Raw genomic sequence first — 24419 nt, forward strand, 5'->3', positions numbered from 1 at the left:
AATTTGCCTTTTCCTTCTCCAAGGAATATTTCCAATGCAGGGATCAAACTCCACATCTCCTGCATTGGCAGGTGGATTATTTACCACTGAACCACCAGGGAAGACCCTTCTTTATGATATGCCTGTTCAAGTATTTTACCCATTTTTAATTTTGGATGACCGTTTTGCTTATTGACTTGGGAAAGTTTTTTTATGTAGTCAGATTATCAATATGTTGTTTGTTTTTTGTTGTCTTAGTTTAGACTGTCATAATAAAATTCCATAAGCTGGCTCAAGTAACAGAAAATTATTTCTCACAATTTTGGAGGCTAGAAATGTGAGATCATTGTGCAGCAATGGTCAGTTTCTGGTGAGAGGTCTCTTCCTACCTTGCAGACAGCCACTGTCCTCTTTATCTGAGAGAGAAAAAGAGCGTCACTTGTATCTCTTCTTACAAGGGCACTGATCCCATTATGAGGGCCCTAACCTCAGGATCTCATCTAACTTTAATTTCCTCACAAAGGTTCCAACTCCAAATAACTTGATAGAGGAAGTTAAAGCTTCAACACATGAATTTGGAGGAGATATAATTCAGTTCATAGCATACTTATTACAAATCTCTCCAGGTTTGTGGTATAAAAAGATATGCACTTTCATTATTGTTCTTTATGATGAACAAAAATAAGCTCACAAATCTTTTTCTAGCAACAAAACTGTTGTATTATATATCCTTCTAAGAATGTTAACTTTTTGCCTTTACTAATTCAGTTTTAATCCATCTGGAATTTGTTTCTGTGAACAACCTGAGGTACAGATAATTAAGGGTCTGAGTCCCATTTACTGAGCAGTCCACATTTCTCCAGGGCTGTTATGCCACCTGTATCACAGTGGTCGTCAATGGCAACCTCTGTAAGGTTTCCATGCATGCGTGCATTTTTCTGAGTTCAATTCTGTTACATTGATCAATTTGATTATCCCTGTGCCAGCACACTGTCCAAGATACTATATATTTATAATATATCTTGATATATGGAAGGGCAAAATCCTCTAGGTCGTTATTCTGCTTCAGAAGGACTTTGACAATTCTTGGGCCTGTCTTACATGTAAATTTTAGAATTACCCTGTTAAGTTCCTTTGGAAATTTTTTTTTAATTGAATAAACTATATTAAAATTGGGAATAACTGAAATCCTTACAATATTGACATTTCCTATCCAAGATCATGGATTATCTCTCCATTTATTAGATCTTCTATGTATTTCATTAATGTTTTAAATTTTTCCCAAACAGGTGTAAAATTTTTGTTTGACTTATTCCTAGATATCTTATATTTTGTTGAAATTATATATATATATATGTGTGTGTTTTCATTTTTGATTCCCCTGTACAGATATATGATTTATTTTTATATATTGGTTGTATATCCAGCCATTTAGTAAACATTTATATTAATTCCAAATATATCTACAGATTACTTTGTATTTTCTATGTAGAAAATAATATAATTTGAGAATAATGATATTTCTGTTTCTTCTTTTCCAATTTTAACTTAATTTTTAAAAATATTTTAATAGTGTAATGGCTAAGTCCTTCAGAAAAACGTTGAATAGAATTAGGAGCAATGGGCACTTTTGTCTACTTCTGGATTTTAAAGCTTATGCTTCTTATTTCTGACAATTAAGGGTGATGTTTATTATAGTTTTTTCTAGGAAGGAAGTTCACTTTACTCACAGTTTGCTAAAAATTTTGTTTAAATTTTAAATCATGAATGAGTACTGAATTTTCTCAAATGCTTTTTTATTTATTGAAAAAATTCATATTTTTTTCATTTAATCTATTAGTGAAGTAATTCTATTGATCAAGCCTCTAAACTTTAAGCCTTCCTTACATTCTTAGGATAAGTTAACTTATCATGCTGACTTTCTTTCTCATAATGACTCTGTGTAGTTTTCTAATAATTTGTTTCAAATTGTCAAACTCATAATTATGAGTTGAAATGTTGACTAATTTACCTTAATTCCTCTACTCTTGTTTTTGTTTTAAACTAAGGAATTCTAACTTTGTAAATAATAATTGAAAAGTATTCCCTTTTTTCTCTTTTCTAGAAAAATTTAACATTGGAAGACTTTGTCCTTGAATATTTTATAGAACTTGTCTGTAAAACCACCTATTCCGAATATTTTCTAGGTGAGATTCTTAACCACTAGTACACTGTTTTGTTCTGTTCTGTTTTAAATTATGATAGTACTACTTGGATTTTCTGTATCTTCTTTTGTCAGCTTTTGCAATTCAGATTTTCTTGATATTTACTCTTTCTGTTTCTAGTTTAAAATTTATTAACATAAAGTTATCATACTTTTCTGTTATGTTTTAAATATTTTGCTATATCTTAGTTCCATTTTATCATCATTAGTATTAATTATAACCCTTTCCCTTTTTAAATCAGTCTTGCCAGAAGTCTTTGGATTTCATTTGTTCTCAAAGAATTAACATTTGTTTTTATTTATCCTTTATATTACATTATCATTTTATTTTTACATTAACTTCTGATCACTATTATAGCTTTAAAATACATTTGTAGGATTAACTCTATTGTTATAACTTAATTCAGGGGTTGGTAATTATTTTTTATAAAGTACCAGATAGCAAATATTTAAGGCTCTGTGAGCCATATAGCCTCTATTATATCTATTCAGTTCATGCCATTGTAGCATGATTTATTCCAATATACTTTATTTACAAAAATGGGAGCAAGATTTAGCCCTTGGGCTATAGTTTATTGACCCCTGGCCTTCCTTTTTGATCCTCAATCTGTGGTCTGAGATTTCTGGGAGGGTCCCTGATGTAAAGAGGTAAGGTCAAAATTATTTTTATGTAATAATTCTAGAATAATATATGACTTTTTCATTGTGTTACCTGGAACTGACAGTGCAAAAGCAAGGGTCGATAAAATTGCTGACACCTCAGAACAAATCATGGAAATGGTCATTGTGCTCCTTACCAGTGTATCCTCACTACAAAAATAAATGTCAGTTTTAATTAAGAATGTCTTTAATAAAACTGTAAAAAATATTATTTTGTTGCATTTTGATCCATGGTTACATCTTTTTAATATTATTTTGTTGAATTGGGATTTATACATAAAACACTTATGCTGTATTTTAAAGTATGATAATTCTCTCAGTAATTAAGTATATATGATTGTTGGAGCTGCAAGCCTAACTAGTCTTTTTCATCATGGAACACCATTTTAACATTACAGAAGAGCTAGACAAACTATGGGTTCTCAGCTTGAACTACTTGGCAAACATTTTCTCAAAATTGAATGAAATGAGCTTCCAAATAACCAAAAATATTTATTACCAATGTTAAAATTGGTAAGAGCTTTCAAATAAAATTAGAATTTAGTATTGTATCTGTCAATGAGTTTGACAGTTTCCCAATACTTAAAGGCTGTTCCAGTGACATCAGTGGTGATATTAACAAATGAATTTGTATCCATACAATACAATAAAATATATCAACACTCAGAAGATCTTTATTACTCAGTGTACCAGTGTTTTTCAGATTATCAATACATGATCTTACAAAATCACACGTAGGTGAAATATCCATTCAAAGTGTAAAACATACCAATGGATCTTAGGGTAACAGACCATGAAAGACTCATTGATGTGGTTTCAGATTCCACTTTGCAACTAACCTTTAAAAGATTACCACTAGCAGAGATTTGGCATAGTATCAAAGAAAACTTTTCACAGTTATATAAAAGGGCTGTTAAAATATTCTCCTTTTCCCAATACATGTCTGTGTGAAGCCAGATATTCTTTATATATTTCATCCAAACTAATGTACCATAGCAGATTGAATGCAGAAGCAGACACGAGAATCTAATCTAGTTCTCTTCTCCTAAATCAGACATTAAAGAGGTTTTCAATAATGTAAAATAATTCCATGCTTCTCACTAAGTTCTTTAGTTTTGGAAAATACTTTTATTAAAATATGAGGTTAATATATGATGGGTGTATTGTTTTTAAATGAATTAATAAATGTTGCAAAAATTTATTTTCTAATTCTATAATTATTAACAATTAAAACTCACATAAAAGTTCTTTGGGGTGTTTTAATTAATCAAATTACTGTAAAATTATTACATATGAATGTGTCACTGAAGTGGCTTAATAAGTACTATTGTACTGAGAAAATAAGGTAAAAGCTCTTTGTACTGTGTTCATACTAAGTCACTTCAGTCATGTCTGACTCTTTGTGACCCTGTGGACTGACTGTATGTAGCCCACCATGCTCCTCGTTCATGAAATTTTCCCAGACAAGAATATTGGAATGAGTCGCCATTTCCTCCTCCAGGAGATCTTCCCAACCCAGGGATCGAACCCAGGTCTCCTGCACATGTCTCCTGCACTGCAGGCAGGTTCTTTTACCACTGAATCTGTGGGGAAGCCCTCCATTTATCCCTTAACTCTATAAATTATTCTTTTTAATATTTTGAGTTTTCTTTATTGGGTCAACACAAGCATGGAATAGTTATACATTCCTGGTAAATTGAAATTGTTATCATTGTATAAGTGATCTTACTCCCCAACAATGTTTCAGTTTTTCCCTTAAAGTCTATTTTGTTTGATATTAACATAGCTATTCCACTTTTATTGTGGTATTATTTGCCTATTATTTTTTCATGCATTTAATTTCAACCTTTCTATATCTGTAAACTTTGGTTGTACCTCTTATAACATGGCTCAGTGGTAAAGAACCCACCTGCCAATGCCAGAGACATTGGCAAGTTTGATTCCTACCAATTGGGAAGATCCCCTGGAGGAGAAAATGGTAACCCACTCCAGTATTCTTGCCTAGGAAATTCCATGGACAGAGGAGACTGGCGGGCTACAATTCATAGAGTTGCAAAGAGTTGGACATGACTAAGCACTCACTTGTAACAGAATATCAGTAGAATTTATTTTTGTTCAGTATGACAGTCTGTCATTTAATTAGCATATTTAGTCTGTATGTATTATAATAGTAATTTTAGATTGTTTTTATCATCTGACTTATTTTATTCTTACTTTTCATTTCTTGTAATTGATTAAGTTTTTATTTTATTATGTTTCCCCTTTTACTGTTTTAGAAGTTATACATGCTATTTCTATAATTTAAAGGTCACTTTTGAAATTTTATCATGCATGCTAACTTAACAAAGTGTAATTTTAATAGTGTCTTACCCTGAAAAATATGAATACCTTAACATTATTTCTCTGAGCCACTCAACTCTTGACTTACATTATAGTAGTACTGCCTAGTATTTTAAGCATATCTTTTTTTAGTTCCATAAATTATATATTATTTTAAATTAATATATATAACATGTATATATTTTTAAGTTATCTATGTGTTTTATAAGTTTTTTGCTTACTTTTTTATCTTATATTTCAGCCATTCTTCCTGGGATTATTTTTATTCTCTCTGAAACATATTCCTTAGAAATTTCTTTAATGAAGATTTGCTGATGATAAACATGATATCAACATGCTTTTTATCTTTTAATCCTAAAAGTTTTTTCTATTCTCCTCATTTTTTGAAAAATAATTTTCTAGGTACACAATTCTAGGTGTATGGTATTTTATTTCAATACTTTATTTTCTGCTTTTATTGTGTCTTATTGCTGAGCAAAATGTGTTGTCAGTAAATTGTTGTTCCTTTACAAGTGATCTTTTCTCATTGGCTGATATTAAGATATTTTGGTTTTCCAATAATCTGCAGATTTACTATATGTCTAGATATGGATGTCTTCTTATTGCTGCTCAGTCATGTCTGATTCTATGTGACCCCCCATGGACTATATATAGCTCACCAGCCTCCTCTGTGCATGGGATTTCCCAGGCAAGAATACTGGAATGGGTGGCCATTTCCTCTTCCAGGGGATCTTACCAACACAGGGATTGAACCCATGTCTTCTGTGTCTCCTGTGTTGCAGGTAGATTCTTTACCCGCTGAGCCAATGGAGAAGCCCTTCTTTACACAGCATGGTAAAATTGTCCTTGCTTTGTCATAGATTCATTTCTTTCATTAGTCCATGAAATCCCAAGCTGTTAACGCTTTGATTATTCCAACTTCTTCATTCATTCTTTTTTTTTTTAATGACTCCTGTTAGATGTCTGTTAGAACTTACACCGTCCCCCATGTCTCTTAATTTCTCTTTCATATTTTCTATTTTCTTATCTCTCAAGACACCATGCTTAATGTATTCAGGTCTACATTTCAGTTTACTAATTCTTTCTCCACCAGTGTCTGCTTCTAGTTGTAGTAATATTTATCTTTAAATTTTCAGTTTGCTTTATTTTTCTCAAAAAACTTCAGGAGATATTTAAGGTCTCTTAGATATTTACTCATTTTTTGGCTCTTATTTTTTTTATATTATATATATAATTTTATGTACTTTTATCTTTTACATTGTATACCTACCAAATTAAATAACTGGCATCCTTTGACATTTAGATCTGTGTTGTTTCAGGTGACACTCACTCATGTTGGCATGTTTCCTTGTATGTCTGGAGATTTTTTTAGATTGTGGGTTCATATTTAAATGATCTTCGTTTATGAAAATCACGATGTTCTAAATTAGGAATGCTTTCCTCTCAAAGTTTTTCATTAGTTTCTGCCAGGAAACTACGAAGCCGAGAGCATTTGTTAACTTTTCCATTGTAGCTATTGGTTTTTTGATAAGAAAAATGGGGAACACTGGAGTATTTGCAAAAGAAACAGACTTACTTAAGTTTTAAAAAAATTACTCACAATGAAAGCAGACACAGGACAGATGCTAGAGATGAGGGAAGAGGTGAAAACATGAGCAAGGGAGTGACTGTAGTAATGGAGCATGGAATGGAAGCTGGGCAGTGAGGGAAGTCAGGGACATTGGATAGCTGGTGGCATCTATTTATCAGAGGTCCCAATAGGGTTAAAGAATTGTAGGAGATGGACTGGGGGAGTCATCTGCAGAGACAAGATGTGATACTGGATACATGGAAATGAGATTATTCAAGACTTTTACCTGAAGGAGATCAGCCCTGGGATTTCTTTGGAAGGAATGATGCTAAAGCTGAAACTCCAGTCCTTTGGCCACCTCATGCGAAGAGTTGACTCATTGGAAAAGACTCTGATGCTGGGAGGGATTGGGGGCAGGAGGAGAAGGGGACAACAGAGGATGAGATGGCTGGATGGCATCACTGACTCGATGGACGTGAGTCTGAGTAAACTCCGGGAGTTGGTGATGGACAGGGAGGCCTGGCGTGCTGCGATTCATGGGGTCACAAAGAGTCGGACACGACTGAGCAACTGAACTGAACTGAAGGTCTACACTACCTGTAGGAGTGAATGGCAGAGGTAGAGTGGAGGTCAGGAGCCTTAGAGGAGAGAAAATCAAGACTTGGTGATGCTGCCATGTTAAAAGGATCACTTACTTGCATTCTGAGAGCTCCAAGAATTAGAACAAGAAAAAGAAAAACTCCTTTCTCTTGCTGACACATAGAGACAATGAACGACAGAGATATGCACATTTGAACCAGGTAAAGAATACTTCATTGCAATTTTCTTTCACAGAAGAAATGTAAAAGAAAAGTTTTGTATAAAATAGGTAGCTAATGAGTATCTACTGTATAGCACAGGGAACTCAGTGCTCTATGTTGACATAAATGGGAAGGAAATCCAAAAAAGAGGGGATATGTGTAAACATATAGCTGATTTACTTTGTCGTACATGAGAAACTAACACAATATTGTAAAGTAACTATACTCCAATTAAAAAAAAAACAACAACAGAAAAGTTCTGTATGTGACCACCCAGATTCTCAGGCTTTCTGGTGACACACATCAGTCATTATCATGATACCTTGAAGAGGAAAAAGCAAACCATTCATGTTTCCAATCAAAAACGCTTTATAAATAACTGCCATAGCTCCCCAACTTCTATTTGACATAAAAATAATTTTGAAAACTTCCAAGAGATAGCAATTATTAACTTTTCCATGGGTGCTTTTTTTTTTCTATTTTATATTGTCTTACACTAAATGAAGCTCTATCTGTCAGAAAGGTCATTTTTATTTTCTAAAGCAAGACTAAGTACTACTCGAAGTTTAGTTCTTTTCCCTAATGATGCTATTTTATACTGTTTATTTTATTGTTCTTCCTGCTCTTGGTTAATTTTCTTTGTCCCCATCCCAAACACTTGATGACTTTGTCACATCTCCTGTGTAGATCCTATCACTGTGCAACCTGATTACACAAACTTCTATTTAATCTCTTCTTGATAAATTCTTTCAAATAACCATTTGTGATTATCCTGCTATGAAGTATATATTTTCTTCATTGTGCTGTTGAAGTTCATGCAAATATGGTAGCCTAGCTTTTAAAAGGCAGAAGTCTCTGTTGCCTGTACTAAGCCCCAAGGACCGTAGGTCTGTTTCTAATTGTGTCTGAGGCATTTTATGCCACCTCATCCAACGTACCTATGGTATGTCTAAGCAAAGGATCACCTATTTAGACAATTAGTGTTCTTTTAAAACTATACCTCCTAATTTACAATTTCAACCTTATAATTTACTGTCACCTTTATCTGCTTTGCTTCATCTTCTGCTTCTGCTTCTACCTGCTTAATTTTCCAAATCACTAACAAAGGCAAAGGAATAATTAATAGGGACTTACTACTGATTTTGAAACTCATCTGTTAAAAAGCTGCTTCTTCCACTCCCAATCAGATTTCCGTTTACAAAACTGACTGACATTTTGCTCTAGGACAGACTGTGATAGATGTTTTCACAGATATTTTTTCATTGAATCCTCACATCAATTCCTGAAGATGTTTTGTTTGTTTACATGTGAAAATTGAGGCTCCTAGAAGTTAATAAACTATATAAGGTCATACAGCTCATGAACAGTAGAGCCAGAATTTGAAGTCAGTTTTTCCAGCTCCAAATCAAGTTCTTATTCCACTATAATCTATAATATTACTCCCTACTACTTATTTTCACATTATCCTCTTTAAATAGCCATATCTAAATCCTAGTTTGATTTATTCTTTATCTAAAATATGCCCTCTATTGTTTTAGCAGGTGGTACATATGAATTTTTAATCATTTATTATACATAAATAAAAGTCAATGAACTTAATTTAGCTCTTTTGGTTTTTCATTTTTTAAATCTTTTATTATTTTTTTAACAAAGCTTATTTATGTAACAACATACTTACCTGCTGAGATAGAATTTTAGAAATAATTTCAGCTGCTTCTCTGCTCACAGATGAAAACATCAAATAATCTGGGGACAGATTTTATCATTATGAAAGGCTTCGCTTGAGTGAGCCTTTTTTGTTAAGAAAATGTGGGAAGGGAGAGTGAAGATTCATCACCATAGAAAAAGGTCCATAATAAAACCTTATAGTGGCTTGAAAAGATGGCACCTTTGGGAGTCTTTTCATATCCTTTAGTTCTGGAAGCACAGTTGACTAATTTTTATCAGGAGATTGAGGCTGTCTGGTTCTCTAAGATTGAAGGTAATGGGTAGTTCCCATGTTGGGCTGAAGTTGCTCTGCGGAAGGTACAATGATGAGAAGTCCCCACAGACCCCCAAAGAAAAACCTACCAGTTGGTATGAGGGACCTGGTTGCTGACTTAAGCTCAACCCAAATACCTGCAGATTATCTGTGTCTAGAAGCCTCTCTAGATCTAGCCACCCTGAATCAGCGTTGCAGTGTGAATAAATACATACGTAAGGAATGAAGTTGAATTAAAAACCCATTATTCTGATTCCCCTGGAAAGGCACGCACACTGCACTGCATCCCCGCTAGGGCTAGACCAGTCTTCAACAGCGACATTTTGAGACAGAAGTGTGGAATGGTTCTTCAGACAGTACAATCCCAGAACAATCCCTCAGAACAATCTGAGTTCGTGGACAACTCAGAACTGGGTGGACTTCAAAAATGAAACACCGAACTTCCTAAATACAAATGCAAATGGAATTTCAAGCACAATATTATGGAAAGTATTTGAGTTAGTTCTACTGAAGTGGATGAACCTACAGCCTGTTATACATAGTGAAATAAGTCAGAAAGAGAAAAATGAGTATCATATCAACGCATATAAATAGAATCTAGAAAAATGGTACTGAGGAACCTATTTGCAGGGCAAGAATAGAGACACGGACATAGAGAACAGATTTTTTGGACACAGCAGAGGAAGGAGATGGTGGGATGAATTGAGAGAGTAGCATTGAAACATATACATTACATATGTATAAAACATAGCTAATTGGGTCTATGGTGACTTCTTTTGTCACTGTACCTTCCATAGGGCAACTTCAGTCCAACTCAGAACTACCCATTACCTTGAATCTTAGAGAACCAGACAGCTGCAATCTCCCAATAAAGATTATTCAACTCTGCTATGTAACACAGGGAGCTCAATGCAGTGCTCTGTAACAACCTATAGGGGTGGGATGGGGTGAGGGGTTGGGGGGAGGTTCAAGAGGGAGGGAACATGTGTATACTTATGGCTGGTTCAGGTTGTTGTATGATAGAAGCCAACACAATATTGTAGAGTAATTATCTCTCAGTGAAAAATAATTTAAAACATTTTTTAAATTAAAATTGATTGGAAAACAGACAATGTACATCCTGAATATCCTCTTGTTGCATCTTCATAGCAGTTCTTAATGAGTCTTTCTTTCCCCCGTTCCCCTTTCCTTTCCATTTCCGCCCCCCACTCCCCAGATTTCTACAAAATCAATAATCTACAATGTCTTCTTATCACCTACAAAGCAGAATCCATACTCATCTTTCTGTCATTCAACCCCCCTGGCAATTTGAGCCCTAAACCTTGAAGGGATGTGGAAAAGAATAGATACTCATTGTCTATTATATGAGACACTTTATATATGTTCTTATCATAATTTCCTCTTCAACTTTATTTTCCACTGCTGCTGCTGCTGCTGCTGTCGCTTCAGTCGTGTCCGACTCTGTGTGACCCCACAGAAGGCAGCCCTCCAGGCTTCCCCATCCCTGAGATTTTCCAGGCAAGACCACTGGAGTGGGTTGCCATTTCCTTCCCCAATGCATGAAAGTGAAAAGCGAAAGTGAAGTCGCTCAGTCGTGTCCGACTCTTAGCGACCCCATGGACTGCAGCCCACCAGGGTCCTCCATCCATGGGATTTTCCAGGCAAGAGTACTGGAGTGGGGTGCCATTGCCTTCTCCATTATTTTCCACTACTCTCTTTTAATTAAGGTGTTAATTACATACAGGAAAGGATACAAATCCTAAGTGTTCAACTCAGTAAATATTTACACATGTATTTGCCTGAGAAATTATTATTGGAATTGAGTTACAGAACATTATCAGTTACTCAGAAATCTCCTTCATTCCCCTCCCAGACTGTTCTCCCCAAAGATTACCACTATTCTGACCATTATCACTCTAGGTTAGTTTTGCCTCCTCTGAACTTCACAGACATGATTTATATAGTGTGTATTCTTCTGTATCTAGCTTCTTTCACTGAACATTATTCTTTAACTCAACATGAGATATCACTACAGAGTTGCTTGTTCTTTTTCAACACACATAATGTTTCATCATGTGAATATTACATAATTTCCTAATTTTTCTTTCATTGATGGACAAATATTTTTTCACTATTATGAATAAAACTCAAATGAGTGTTCTTGTAGATGTCTTTTTGTAAAGATGAGCACTTATTTCTACTGGATATACTCCAAGGACTAGACTATCTGGGTTATAGTATGTATGAATATTCAGATTCATAGAAACTACCAGTTTTCCAGAGTAATTAAAACAATTTCTATTCCAAACAGCAAGTAATAAGAAAACTCCATTTACTCTACATCTTTGTCAACACTTAGCATTGTAAATCCTTTACATTTTAACCATTTAGTGTGTAGTAGTATCTCATTAAATTTTCATTTTGATTTTCCTACTAAGTATATTGATGACATTTAAATGTGCATGTTATCCATTTGAATATCATTTTTAATGAACTGCCTGTTCAAGTTTTTTGCCCACTTTTTAAGTTGGAAAATTATCTTCTCTTATCATTTATAGAAGCTCTCAATATATTCTAGATACATGTTCTTGGCCAGATATTTCACATATATTTGAAATATATGTATACATATAAATATAGATATAAAAACATCTTTTCTCAGGCTTATCTTTTTTATTTTCTTAATGGCATTTTTTATTGACATAAACAGTTCAATTTATCAATCTTTTATTTTATGATTAGCACTTTTGGTATCCTGGTTAAGAAATTTTTCGCTTCCCCAAGATTATGAAAATATGAAAATATTTTCTCATGGTTTCTTCTAGAAGTTTTATTGCTTTATTGTTCACTTTGAGACTTATAGTCGATTTTAATTTCTTATGATTGGTGAAATCTCAGTGCTCACTTTTAAATTCTACTCTAGGAAGATTGATAAACTCGTTATTATCTCCTAACTCCTCCTTTAAAAAATATACTGGATAATTCTGTTTCTTTACTCCCGCCTAATTTCTATGGTCTCCTATTTCTGAGTCCTTGACTCTGATCCCATCTTTGCTCTTACCTCCTAAGTGAGAAGTACACTTAGCATTTGATGTTTTACACTGTTAGCTACTTTTGTTCATGTGTAACCTTATTCCAACTAGATTACATGCTCCTCGAGGGTAGAAATTACCCATAAATGTTGCCCTGCATATCATAGCTATTCCACAAATATGAGATGGCAGCTGATTAACCTATGCACTTTGAGAGCATCAGAGCATCTGCTGAAGACAATTTGCTCCATGGTCATTTCTATGACTGGCATGGCTGTCATGCTGACAAATGTGTGAAATTCAATGGAATAATTTTGAATATCATTAAGGTGGTATTGCCAGACCTTTCAAGGAGTATTTTCCAGGTTTGTATCCATAGTCTTGTAGATATTCCCAGGTTACACATTTTTGCTTATTTGTTAATATCCCTCCATTTTCATAAATGGCTTGACCTGTTTGCTAAATTTTATTCTATCATTATAGAATTCTATCTATAGAAAGAACAGGTAGGTTTTCTGATGTAGCTACTTAAAAAAAAAAGTCAAAACCAGAATTTAAAGTAACTATCAAACATTCAAAATCTTCTCCACACTCCCTTTCCCACTCCTCAGGGTGAGAAAAAAAAATCAGTGGGTCTAAATTTGTCGTTTATCCTGTGTCTGTCATCTAGATCTGCTGCTTTCCAACTATGTCAGTGTACCTTTTCAAAATTATTTTTTCCTGCTTTGTGACTATAACAGAGGTGTCTGTATTTTTTTCATGCCCCTCACTTTAAAAGAGTTTAAAAACAGAGTATTATCTCATTGATTTGGAGTCATAGTTAGTGGCCTTGCTTGTTTTGTTTCCCACAAGAGACATAAATGCCTCTTCCTTTACCTAGCTACTTTATTCAGCTTATTCATTCTGGTTTTTGTCATAATTATCATTTCCTCTTAAAAAAAAAAAAGAATAGGTATTATGAGAAATTTCTCTAGGGTTCCCTCCCAATTTCCTCACTGCCATTACAGAGCCTCCCATCAGTCCTGATCAGGCACATTGGATATTCTTACTCTTTGCGTTCTTCTTTTCTCAGAGCAATTGTAATCTGCTTTAATTATGGTGGATACTCCAGCAGCCTGCCCTTCTCCTGGGTTTTAGTATTCCCTCCTTCAATACCATACTCACTAGATTTTTTTTTTTTAATTCTCCCAAATTAGCTCTCTTGAATTCTAATGCCCTGATAGAACTGCTTGCATCCTGGTTATGAGTAAGGTCCCATCAGGTTTCAGAAATGCCGACGAAAGCAAAGCTTCCTTGCATTTCTGCATACCTCTGATTGCTTGCCTTCATTTTTCAGACTCCTTTCAGGCCTCCGGCTTTGCCTTTTTACTCTGCTTAAATTGCTGTGGCAGACCTTAAGGGGGAAAAGGTTGTTTTAGATGCTTGATAATATGATATGACTTTTGACCCTCTTGTCTTTGAAAAAAAAAACTCTCCAGTAGAGGATACTTCTAAATAGCTATTTATCTCTCAATATAATTTTTTAAAATTTTATTCCATATACTCTATATTTTAACTGAATTCTCCAATTCAACCAGTTCCTCAGTTAGTTGATGTTAAACACTTGGTCAGTGCCGTCGTCTTCCAAGCCTTCCCTCTGCTGTCCAGGAAAGTGCCAAGGCCGACAGCACAGACTCTAGCTCACTCTGCCATTCTCCATCAGTGCCTGTGTTGTACACACACACACACACACACGCACACACACACACATACACACTAGTGACTAGCTCTTCTTTCCCACAAAAATGTTGGCTTTAATCATCTCAATACAACAAACAAGAAATATTTATACTCATTTTTATGAGGGTGGAGATTTCAGAGACTCCATGTTTATCTCTGAGAAGAAAGGCTTAGGACATCTGCCCTTGGGGGAGGGAGATACACCCATTCCCTCATGCTCAGGGTAAATTCATAGTCGACTCCCAGTCCCCATCCCCACCCTAGAACCACTGCCTCCAGTTCTTATTTCTGAAACATTGAGAATGCATTTCCTTACAGTTAAAGAAAACACACTTGAGTTGATTTAAGCAAAACAGAGGGAGTTATCACCATCTAAAAATGAAAAATCCAGAAACATGGCAAGGATCAAGCAAGGCTCTGGCCAGTCCCTTAGCACTGTCACCAAATGCCTGTGCTTTTCTTGTAATCTATTCTACCTTCTGTGATGCCATCTCACCTTAAACATGGCTCCTCCTGTGGTGTTAAAACTATATCAATAGTCTCCTTGCCTACGCATGTTCTCCTTCTGATCTAAGAAGGGAAAGAGCATTATTTCAATATTTTTAGTAAGCCCTGGTATTCCTTGAGTTAAACTAACTTTGGTCAATGGGCCCTCCAAAATCACTGAGACTAGCCAAGAGAATGCATTTACAGGCTTGGCCTGGGTCACATGCTATAACCCTGAAGTCAGAAAAAAAAAAAACTCTGTTTCCTAACAAGCAAGTGTTCTACCAAAAGGAAGTTATAGCTGCTAGGGAGGGAGAGGGTGCTTTCAGGAAACAACACAAAACTTGAACTCCATAAAAGCTCTATCCTAAAACATGTTGGGTTTACACAGTCTACACTGCAACTCTGTTGTAATAAAAACAGGATAAACCCTTCCATTTGAAAAGAGCAAACATACACACAAACAGGGCAAAAGATATCCCCTGGCTTCTAATAGGAAGTAGTTTGGTTCTGTGGGAAAGTGACTTCTGTGGGAAGTCTTTCCATTTTTATATTTCTCCAAGATTGAAAAGAAGATTTGTTCTAGAGACAAATGCAGGTGAAACTAAAAGTTGTCCAATGGTAACCCTATTTAGTCTGATTTTTTTAAGTAAAAAGAGAATACATTTCACAAAGAGAAAACATTTCTAGATATTTCGATCACATCAAAATGGGGCAAATGCTTTTATGCTGCAATGAATAAACATTTTTCTTTTGGAGATAATAAATTTATTTAGTGCATAGCATTCAAGGGGTTAAGAAGCAGGACCCAACCTGCCTGGCTTTGCCTTGGATTGTTAGCCCTTTGAAGTCCAGTAACACCAGATGGATCCTCAGGGATCCCTGCCAAACAAGAATGAGAAAACTCAGGTGAGAACAAGGGTCTGAGAGGTAAGCTGTAAAGTGTGTCACTCTTTCCTCGCCTGGGATGATTGTTGGGGAAAGAGATACAACATGTAGCCCTAGGCAGTCTATAAAAGAGCAATTTCTTCTCCCTCTCTCTCCCTTCCTTCCTTTCCTCCCCACTCCCTTCCTTCCTCCATCCTTCCTTTCATTCCTTCCTTCTTTCCCTTAATTGAATAAGTGTTCATTTTTTTGTTTCCTTTCCACATCTTTCTATCTTACCTGAGATGTTTCAAATCCAGCCAGAGGGTATGATTATCTACAGTCCGTCCTAAGACGAGCTGGGCTCAACAGGGGAGTGGGACGTCTCAGAGACACTTTCTAGAGTCAACTGCATTTCAGAGAAGAGAAGCAACTTACCTGGTCACTCAACTAGAAAGCTAACTCTTCAAACTCTGAATCAATTCAAGGGGCAATACCTGTGAGTTATCGTTGACATCTCAATGCTTGTTGAAACTGAAGAGACAGATGAAGTAAAAAAAAAAAAAAAAAAAAAAACAGCATCTTTCCAGAGCCTAGCACATAGAATCTCTAGGAATGATACTAATTTTTCTGAGTGCTTTACACGATTATTCAAAATGTCATCTATATCTCATTTTTTTTTCTAGTTTAGTGTCCATGATTGACTATAAAGCTTACAAGAAGTCATTTTGTATATATACCCAGATTCCACGTAGGAACTGGGGAAACAAACACTCTTTGGTTTTATGACTTCTCCAAAATGTCTCACTGAAAAATGTTAATACCAAATTTTTAACATTTCCTAGAAGCTTATTATGGGAATTTTCCCATCCATCAGACTATGTTGTTGTTGTTGTTCAGTCCCTAAGTCATATCTGACTCGTTGTGGCCCCATGGACTGCAGCACACCTTCACTATCTCCCAGAGTTTGCTCAAACTCATGTCCATTCAGTCAAGGATGGGATCCAACGATCTCATCCTCTGTCACCCCCTTCTCCTCCTGCCCTCAGTCTTTCCCAGCATCAGGGTCTTTTCCAGTGAGTCAGCTCTTTCATCAGGTGGCCAAACTATTGGAGTTTCAGCTTCAGCACTAGTCCTTCCAATGAATATTCAGTATTGATTTCCTTTAGGATTGACTGGTTTGATCTCCTTGCTATCCAAGGGACTCAAGAATCTTCTCTAGCACCACAATTCAAAAGCATCAATTTTCAGTCTTCTTTATAGTCCAACTCTCACATCTGTGCATGACTAATGGAAAAACCATAGCTTTGACTATACATACCTTTGTCAGCAAAGTGATATCACTGCTTTTTAATATGTTGTCTAGGCTTCCCTGATAGCTCAGCTGGTAAAAAATCTACCTGCAATGCAGGAGACCCTGGTTTGATTCCTGGGTCAGGAAGATCCCCTGGAGAAGGGAACAGCTATCCACTCCAGTATTCTGGCCTGGAGTATTCCATGAACTGTATAGTCTATGGCGTCTCAAAGAGTCAGACAGGACTGAGGGGCTTTCACTTTCACGTTCATGAAAGTGAAGGGAGTGAAGTTTGTCACCATGAAAGGTTTGTCATGGCTGGCTTTCCTTCCAAAGAGTATGCATCTTTTTATTTCATGGCTGCAGTCACCATCTGCAGTGATTTTGGAGCCCAAGAAAATAAAATCTGTCACTATTTCCACTTTTTCCCCATCCATCTATTTGCAATCAAGTGATGGGATGATGCCTTGATCTTAGTTTTTTGCATGTTGATTTTTAAGCCAGATGTTTTACTCTACTTTTTCACCTCCATTAAGAGGCTTTTAGTTCTTCTTCACTTTCTGCCATTAGAGTGGTATCATCTGCATATCTGAGATTGTTGAATCTCTCCTGGTAATTTGATTCCAGCTTGTGAGTCATCCAGCCCAACAGTTCAGTCACTCTGGGGTGTCTGACTCTTTGCAACCCCATGGAACTACTCAGAGAAGTTAAATTAGCAGGGTGACAATATATAGCCTTGAGGTACCCCTTTCTCAATTTTGAACAAGTTCATTGTTCCATGTCCATTCCTAACTGTTGCTTCTTGTCCTGCATACAGGTTTCTTAAGAGGCAGGTCAGGTGGTATGGTATTCCCATCTCTTTCAGAATTTTCCTCAGTTTATTGTAATCCACACAGTCAAAGGCTTTGACATAGTCAATAAAGCAGAAATAGATGTTCTTCTGGAACTCTCTGGCTTTTTCGATGATCCAGTGGATGTTAGCAATTTGATCTCTGGTTCCTCTGCCTTTTCTAAAACCAACTTGAATGTCTGGAAGTTCACAGTTCACATATTCCTGAAGCCTGGCTTGGAGAATTTTGAGCATTACTTTACTAGTGTGTGAAGGTTTTTTTGTACAGTTCTCCTGTGTATTCTTGCCATCTCTTCTTAACATCTTCTGCTTCTGTTAGGTCCATAACATTTCTGTCCTTTATCGAGCCCATCTTTGCATGAAATGTTCCCTTGATATCTCTAATTTTCTTGAAGAGAACTCTAGTCTTTCCCATTCTGTTGTTTTCCTCTATTTCTTTGCACTGATTGCTGAGGAAGGCTTTCTTATCTCTCCTTGCTATTCTTTGGAACTCTGCAGTCAGATGCTTATATCTTTCCTTTTCCCCTTTGCTTTTTGATTCTTTTCTTCTCACAGCTATTTGTAAGGCCTCCTCAGACAGCCATTTTGCTTTTCTGCATTTCTTTTCCATGGGGATGGTCTTGATCCCTCTCTCCTCTACAATGTCACGAACCTTTGTCCATAGTTCATCAGGCGCTCTATCTATCAGATCTAGCCCCTTAAATCTATTTCTCACTTCCACTGTATAAGCATAAGGGATTTGATTTAGGTCATACCTGAATGGTCTAGTGGTTTTCCCTACTTTCTTCAATTTAAGTCTGAATTTGGCAATAAGGAGTTCATGATCTGAGGCACAGTCAGCTCCCGGTCTTGTTTTTGCTGACTGTATAGAGCTTCTCCATCATTGGCTGTAAAGAATATAATCAATCTGATTTCGGTGTTGACCATCTGGTGATGTCCATGTGTAGAGTCTTCTCTTGTGTTGTTGGAAGAGGGTGTTTGCTATGACCAGTGTGTTCTCTTGGCAAAACTCTATTGGCCTTTGCCCTGCTTCATTCCGTACTCCAAGGCCAAATGTGCCTGTTACTCCAGGTGTTTCTTGACTTCCTACTTTTGCATTCCAGTGTGATCACTCACCTAGAGCCAGACATCCTGGAATGTGAAGTCAAGTGAGCCTTAGAAAGTATCACTACAAACAAAGCTAGTTGAGGTGATGGAATTCCAGTAGAGCTATTTCAAATCCTGAAAGATGATGCTGTGAAAGTGCTGCACTCAATATGCCAGCAAATTTGGAAAACTCAGCAGTGGCCACAGGACTTGAAAGGTTAGTTTTCATTCCAATTCCAAAGAAAGGCAATGCCAAAGAATGCTCAAACTACCGCACAATTGCACTCATCTCACATGCTAGTAAAGTAACGCTCAAAATTCTCCCAAGACAGGCTTCAGCAGTATGTGAACTGTGAACTTCCAGATGTTCCAGATGGTTTTAGAAAAGGCAGAGGAACCAGAGATCAAATTGCCAACATCCGCCGGATCATCGAAAAAGCAAGAGAGTTCCAGAAAAACATCTATTTCTGCTTTATTGACTATGCCAAAGTCTTTGACTGTGTGGACCACAATAAACTGTGGAAAATTCTGAAAGAGATGGGAATACCAGACCACCTGACCTGCCTCTTGAGAAACCTATAGGCAGGTCAAGAAGCAACAGTTAGAACTGGACATGGAACAACAGACTGGTTCTAAATAGGAAAAGGAGTACATCAAGGCTATATATTGTCACCCTGCTTATTTAACTTCTGTGCAGAGTACATCATGAGAATCACTGGGCTGGAAGAAGCACAAGCTGGAATGAAGATTGCTGGGAGAAATATCAATAACCTCAGATATGCAGATGACACCACCCTTATGGCATAAAGTGAAGAGGAACTAAAAAGCCTCTTGATGAAAGTGAACGAGGAGAGTGAAAAAGTTGGCTTAAAGCTCAACATTCAGAAAACAAAGATCATGGCATCTGGTCCCATCACTTCATGGGAAATAGATGGGAAAACAGTGGAAACAGTGTCAGATTTTATTTTGGGGGGGCTCCAAAATCACTGCAGATGGTGATTGCAGCCATGAAATTAAAAGACGCTTACTCCTTGAAAGGAAAGTTATGACCAACCTAGATAGCATATTCAAAAGCAGAAATATTACTTTGCCAACAAAGGTCTGTCTAGTCAAGGCTATGGTTTTTCCAGTGGTCATGTATGGATGTAAGAGTTGGACTATGAAGAAGGCTGAGCGCCAAAGAATTGATGCTTTTGAACTGTGGTGTTGGAGAAGACTCTTGAGAGTCCCTTGGACTGCAAGGAGGTCCAACCAGTCCATCCTAAAGGAGATCAGTCCTGGGTATTCATTGGAAGGACTGATGATGAGGATGAAACTCCAGTACTTTGGCCACCTCATGTGAAGAGTTGACTCATTGGAAAAGACTCTGATGCTGGGAGGGATTGGGGGCAGGAGGAGAAGGGAATGACAGGATGAGATGACTGGATGGCATCACCAACTCGATGGACATGAGTTTGAGTGAACTCCAGGAGTTTGTGATGGACAGGGAGGCCTGGAGAAGGCAATGGCACCCCATTCCAGTACTATTGCCTGGAAAATCCCATGGATGGAGGAGCCTGGTAGGCTGAAGTCCATGGGGTCGCTAAGAGTCGGACACGACTGAGCAATTTCACTTTCACTTTTCACTTTCACGCATTGGAGAAGGAAATGGCAACCCACTCCAGTCTTCTTGCCTGGAGGATCCCAGGGACGGTGGAGCCTGGTGGGCTGCCGTCTATGGGGTCGCACAGAGTCGGACATGACTGAAGCGACTTAGCAGCAGCAGTAGCAGCAGGGAGGCCTGGCGTGCTGTGATTCATGGGGTCACAAAGAGCTGAACACAACTAAATGACTGAACTGTACTGTACTGTTACTAGCGTGTGAGATGAGTGCAACTGTGCGGTAGTTTGAGCATTCTTTGGCATTGCCTTTCTTTGGGATTGGAATGAAAACTGACCTTTTCCAGTCCTGTGGCCACTGCTGAGTTTTCCAAATTTGCTTGCGTATTGAGTGCACCACTTTAACAGCATCATCTTTTAGGATTTGAAATAGTTCAGCTGGAATTCCATCACCTCCTTGAGCTTCATTCATAATAATGCTTCTAAGGCCCACTTGACTTTGCATTCTAGGATGTCTGGCTCTAGGTGAGTGATCACACCATCATGGTCATCTGGGTCATTAAACATTTTTTTTGCATAGTTCTGTGTGTTCTTGCTACCTCTTCTTAATCTCTTCTCCTTCTATTAGGTCCTTGCCATTTCTGTCGTTTATTGTGTCCATCTTTGCATGAAATGTTCCCTTGGTATCTCTAGTTTTCTTGAAGAGATATCTAGTCTTTCCCATTCTATTTTTTTCCTCCATTTCTTTGCATTGTTCGCTTAGGAAGCCTTCTTATCTCTCCTTCTGTTGTCTGGAACTCTGCATTCAGATGGGTATATCTTTCCTTTCTCCTTTGCCTTTTGCTTTTCTTCTTTTCTCAGCTATTTGTAAGGCCTCCTCAGACAATCACTTTGCCTTCTTGCATTTTTTTTCCCCATGGGGAAGGTTCTGGTCACCATCTCCTATACAGTGTTACAAACCTCAGTCCATAGTTCTTCAGGCACTCTGTCTACCAGATTTAATCCTTTGAATCTCTTCATCACCTCCACTGTATAATTATAAGAGTGTTGATTTAGATCATACCTGAATGATCTAGTGGTTTTCCCTACTTTTTTCATTTAGGCCTAAATTTTGCAATAAGGAACTCATGATCTGAGCCACAGTCAGCTCCAGGTCTTTTTTGCTGACTCTATAGAGTTTTTCTATCTTCTGCTCCAAAGAATATAATCAATCTGATTTTGGTATTGACCATCTGGTGATGTCCATGTGTAGAGTCATCTCTTCTGTTGCTGGAAGAGGGTATTTGCTATGACTGGTGGCTTCTCTTGGCAAAACTCTTGTTAGCCTTTGCCCTGCTTTGTTTTTGTACTCCAAGGCCAAAAACTTACCTGTTACTCCGGGTATCTCTTGACTTCTTACTTTTGCATTCCAGTCCCCTATGATGGAAAAGATTTTTTTTTTTTTTGGTGGTGGTTTCTTTCTTTTTATAAGGTCCTGTAGGTCTTCATAGAAATGTTCAACTTCAGCTTCTTCAGCATTAGTGGTTAGGACATATATTTGGATTACTGTGATGTTGAATGATTTGCCTTGGAAATGAACCAAGATCACTCTGTTATTTTTGAGATTACACCCAAGTACTGCATTTCAGACTCTTTTGTTGACTATGTGGGCTACTCCATTTCTTCTAAAGACTTCTTCCCCACAGTAGTAGATATAATGGTCATTGGAATAAAATTCACCCATTCCTATCCATTTTAAAGCTAAGACAAAATGGAACTAATGGTTCTGAGACGTTAACTACATTTTCCTGTGTACATTATAAATCATTCAAGATCACTTGTTGATGTCAACCTGAACAGACAGTTTACATTCTCCTAGTTCCTTTAAATGTGTCTTAATACAGAACAATCTCCTTTAGTAATCTCTAAGGAATATATAGATATTTAGTCAAAAGTCTGCCACTCTCCAATTCTGGATGTACACAGAAATGTGATACTTTGTAATTTTTACTTTTCAATCTTGAAATTTAAAATAAAATATATGTCCTTCTTGGTTTTTTCCATAACTGTGTTGATTAACCAATAAATAAATATCTGTTCTGAATGCACCATAATTTATTATTCAGAATGCAGTGCTTGGAATTTTCATGAGTTGCACAACCAGTTGTGACCTACCTGCTACTAACAATCATTATCAAGTCCTTTGTTAGAGGGTCTAGTTTCCACTGAGCTAAGTGTGACTTGGATATTTTTTGAAGAAACTTGGGCAGAGTCTTATAACAGAGGTTTTAACAATAAAAAATTTTTCATTTAAGAAAAAAATTCAAGTACTTCTGAAAATAACCTAATACAATTTCTAAAGCATAACTTAAGAGTCATGTGACCTTGCTACCAATTAACCTTGACTCTAAGGCCAGAGGTCAGGGCTATTCCTATAGCTATGTCCTCCAGGTGTGGAGTTAAGGAGAAAAAAGGTGACAATTTAGAGGACAGTTTACAAATCAGACATAATCATCTAAATTGTTGATTCTGTGTCATCCTAAGAATTTATGGCAGCCAGCAAGAAAGCAAATATGTTGTGCTAATTCAAGCAGTTACAGCTTCCTTCCCTATTACCCTGTACAGGAAAACTCCTACAGAAGTTGTAAATCTCACCTTTCTACAAAACTAATGAGATGGTGTCACTGTGTAGGGAGAATGACCTGGGGGCCCTATGAACAGGAGGCAGCATAAAAAGGGGCTTCCGAAAGTTTCACCTGGAAACCGAAGAACTAACCAGGAAACTAGAACCACCCCCATGTCAATGAGTTCTCCTTCATCTATGGAAGAGATAACCCATAAGTATGGAAAAGAAAGCTGGTTGATTTTAGCAATATTGATATTCCGAACAATGGTGGTAATAGGTTTGGTTTGAGCCAGAAAAATTTTTATTTTGTTCTCTTCTTTGTCTTTTTGTTTTGTTTCACTTTTTTTCTCATTTCCTTTTTCTTTTATCAATTCATTTATTCACTGAATAATAATTGACCATCAAGACACTGTACTGGGCTCTATGGAAACAAAAATGAATGATACCTGATGAGTGAAAGAGGAGAGTGAAAAAGTTGGCTTAAAACTCAACATTCAGAAAACTAAGATCATGGCATCCAGTCCCATCACTTCATGGCAAATAGATGGGGAAACAGTGACAGACTTTATTTTAGGGGCTCCAAAATCATTGCAGATAGTGACTGCAGCCATGAAATTAAAAGACACTTTCTCCTTGGAAGAAAAGCTTTGACCAGCTTAGACAGCATATTAAAAAGCAGAGGCATTACTTTACCAACATTTTTCCAGTAGTCATGTGTGGATGTGAGAGTTGGACTATAAAGAAAGCTAAGCGCCAAAGAATTGATGCTTTTGAATTGTCATGTTGGAGAAGACTCTTGAGAGTCCCTTGGACTGCAAGGAAATCCAACCAGTCCATCCTAAAGGAGATCAGTCCTGGGTGTTCTTTGGAAGGACTGATGCTAAAGCTGAAACTCCAGTACTTTGGCTACCTCATGCGAAGAGTTGACTCATTGGAAAAGACCCTGATGCTGGGAGCGATTGGGGGCAGGAGGAGAAGGGGACGACAGAGGGTGAGATGGCTGGATGGTATCACTGACTCGATGGACATGAGTTTGAGTGAACTCCGGGAGTTGGTGATGGACAGGGACGTGCTATGGTTCATGGGGTTGCAAAGTGTCGGACATGACTGAGCTATTGAACTGAACTGAAGTTATAGATCTATCCTTTGTTGTTGCTTTTTTTTTTTAACTTAAACTACTCAGTCCTTTCTATTGTTTAAGCCAGTTTTATTGGCTTTTTCTTATTTGCAAAAAAAAAGGTTGACACAAAGAAAAGACAAAAACCTGTCTCCAGAAATTTCGATTACTAAAACTTCAGTTTAAATGCTACTGTATATTTATCCTCCAGAATAAATCCTCTTTTAAAAGCTAA

At 36.9% G+C, this 24419-nt stretch overlaps 1 long non-coding RNA gene across 3 annotated transcripts in view; it reads left to right on the forward strand.

Annotated features, from left to right (window-relative positions):
- Window positions 1-24419, forward strand: part of LOC129656158 (uncharacterized) — a 45079-nt gene that overhangs the window by 8578 nt on the left and 12082 nt on the right. For 2 of the 3 annotated variants that reach the window (XR_008716238.1, XR_008716237.1), the window contains exons 2-3: window positions 2084-2165; window positions 5965-6016. This is a non-coding gene — a long non-coding RNA (uncharacterized LOC129656158). The remainder of the gene's footprint in view (window positions 1-2083; window positions 2166-5964; window positions 6017-24419) is intronic. The other variant, XR_008716239.1, reaches the window with a different exon arrangement.

The sequence above is a fragment of the Bubalus kerabau genome, chromosome 6 (assembly GCF_029407905.1).
Source record: "Bubalus kerabau isolate K-KA32 ecotype Philippines breed swamp buffalo chromosome 6, PCC_UOA_SB_1v2, whole genome shotgun sequence".
Lineage (NCBI taxonomy): Eukaryota > Metazoa > Chordata > Mammalia > Artiodactyla > Bovidae > Bubalus > Bubalus kerabau.